This window comes from Tenrec ecaudatus, chromosome 2 (assembly GCF_050624435.1).
Source record: "Tenrec ecaudatus isolate mTenEca1 chromosome 2, mTenEca1.hap1, whole genome shotgun sequence".
In the NCBI taxonomy this organism is placed as follows: Eukaryota; Metazoa; Chordata; class Mammalia; order Afrosoricida; family Tenrecidae; genus Tenrec; species Tenrec ecaudatus.
The window spans coordinates 69,906,589-69,909,688 of NC_134531.1; positions in this window are offsets into that span (position 1 = coordinate 69,906,589).

Sequence of the window (3,100 nt, forward strand, 5' to 3'; positions counted from 1 at the left end):
GGTCTGGTGCTCTACTTCCAAAACCCAGCCAGTGAAAATACTGCAGCACACAGATTCCTGACACACAGGTGGCCGCCGAGTCACCAACTGTTTGTTTGTCTCCCGGGGTGAGGTGAGGGGTGGTGGGGGAGTAGAGTGGTGTTTAGAATGGGTAAGGGTTGTGTTATAATAGTAGAATTGACTTTAGTGCTTATAAACCATCTGTTGATACTCCCTGGCGTGTTGGGGATTTCTAGAGAAGTTCCTATAAGGGCCAATCAAGTCATTAGTTTGGGCAAGGGTCTTTTAGATTAGTAAAATCATGCCAATGAACTCAGTGAAAAGCTGTCATTTTAAGGGTTACAATCAATGTTAAACCAATCACTGAAGTTGATTTTACATATAATTTGCACACCAGGGCAACAGTTCCCACCAGAACATCAAAAACATCCCAAGGATTTTCAATCTCGGTTTATCACTAGTCATTATCCATTGCCATGGAAACAGGGCCAGAACCGTGTTTACAGAATAATTTGTGAACATGCAGGGTTCCATAATTTATGAACGTGTTCATTTTCTGGAAGAGCAATTCAAATAATTGCTCATTGACCTTGAAGCATGGCATCTAGTGTGCCCCTTGAAATGTCTGTGGTTGAAACTGACCACGCAGATCATTCGTTATGCAAAGAGCCCAGTGTCCAAGGCGAACCTGCTTTATGAGATGGGTTTAACTTAGAGATGCCTTCAGGAGACCAGCCTCTAGTGCTAAGATGACCTCAAAGTGATAGCTTTGGGTGTCTCCTTTCAACTCCAGAACATTTGGGTTACATGTGAATTACAAATTCTATTCGCATAGAGAAAACAGTATGATGAGTGAGGTTTTTATCTTTTGTATCGGAGCTGTGTACAGTTGTAGATGGTTTCCATTCCCAGATTTCTGTCAAGAGATCCCAGAGACTGAAACCAGGGTGATTCTTGTTCTTGGTGACATCGGGTTAGCTAACGACAGATTTCCTCAGCTGGCAACAGCTGCCGTACACTGCAAGCTCACTTTCATGGGTACTCCCCAGGGGACGAGCCATTGGTCACTTCCTAGGTTGGGCCCTTCATTCCGGAGAGATGGATGGGGGTTAGGACTAGCGATGGAGCAGGATAGAAGGCACCAGCCATAATCGTGTTTCGTTCCCCTAACTTGCACCATCCTCACGGGCATTATGCAGTAGAATTTGAGCGCTGGGTTTTTCATGTTTCGGTTGTTAAAGTTAGGCTTGTTTTCATTAAGCTGTGTGTTCATGTCTGTGGAGTTCATGGACCTAGTTTCTTTTAAGCAAGGTCTTGGAATGGCCTTGGCAACACTGAAGTAATGGGAATCTAATAGAAGGGGATAAAGTACAGCCATGAGGTTTGAACAAGTAACCATGGTGCCTGGAGTTTGGACACGATGAAGCCCATTTTGGTCCCATCCTTCCATCAGGGAAGGAGCAACTCTGAGGTGAAGGGCAGGAACTGGGGAGGATCCTTTTCAGTCTTGGCCTCAGAAAATTGGCTGTGCCCCAATAGTACCTCCTTAAATGACACCCCTGGAAGTTGGACATGTTTCCATAGGATGCTCTGTGTCTAGAACCCGATTTGATGATGCCTTCACTGAGTTTTGAGTTAAAAGTGCTGTGAATGTGTTAGCACCTAAGTGGAAAGGACATGATCCCCCATGCGCCTGATTGGCCAGCCGGCTTCAGCTCTCCACATTGGTGCACCCCGAGGTGCGGTGAATCAATCCTTTGGAGGGACCGCCCAGCCCAGCATGCTTCCCATGTCTGACTGCATTTCTTCTTTGATAACTGTATGAGGCAAACGTTGTCAATGGAGAAACGATTGTTTTCTGTCTTTCTTTCTTCTGCAGCCTGTCCACACCGAGAGTCTCTTCTCCACCTGGCCATGCGGTGGGGATTGGCTAAGCTCTCCCAGTTCCTCTTGTGTCTCCCTGGGGGAGTGCAGGCCTTGGCTTTACCCAACCAAGAGGGTGCCACCCCACTAGACTTGGCTTTACATGCTGGACATGCCAAGCTGGTTGAAGACATCCAACAGTGAGTTTGCCTGCTTGATAGCCTCTCGTTTTCTCTGTTTCTATCAAGTCTACCAGCTCTCATGGGAAAATGTAAATGGAGGCTACTAGGCTAGATTGGGATTGTGTGTTACTGTAATTTTGGCATATAAAGCACCGAGATGAGCGCATGCTCAGTCTGTAAACAGAGAAGCCTGTTGATAGACTATCTGTGACATTTAAGAGTTCATGGAGGAGAGGCAAGCTGCAAAAAGATGTCTTAAAAGGGAACTTAAGGGGGTTATGACTAATAAAAAAGTCGGGAGAAACTAGTCTAAGAACCTACTTATTGTTCAAGTTTCAGTTCAAAGGGCTTTTCCTCAGAGATGCTTTCTGTGCTGTACTCTTATAATTATGATTAATTCAGATGTTACTTAGGATGAATTATGGTTACCATTAGAGTCAGTTTACAATATTAGTCATAATTTATAATTTACATGTGTCTGAGCATTTGTGTCACATATGTCTCCTAAATCAGCTGAAGCTGGAATGATTTCTGTTTGTCTACTTCAAGAAGTGTCCAGCAAAGAGTATTTGTTAAAAGAATACAAATATTTGCAGAATCAATGAATAGCAGACATACTTTATAATATGAAGTAGCCAAGGGGGGTGTTTTTTTTGCTCTTGTCACCTAATACATAGGAAACAGTATATAACTTGTGGAGTGCTCTGTTAGTGGTATTAACACTTCCGAGGAACAGTGAGTATGTTGTAGGATGGTTCTGACTAGTCACTGTTAGCTTACGCAGAAAGAGCACTCATATCTAGCCATTTCATGGCTTCCCTTGTGGTCCAAGATTGTAAATGGGAAAGTACATGGAAAATCACAGAGTGCTGTGTAAATATTAAGCATTGTTGTTAGAACGTTATTATCCAGTATATCTTAATGGGCTGGTTTTTCTGGTTTGGCCCGTGAGAATGCATGTAGTGAATTTATGTTTGCATTGAAGTTAAGTGGACATTAGGGCAGGAGTCAGGTGCTTCCCTCTTCTTTCTCCCCTAGTGGCACAGCAGGTTAAG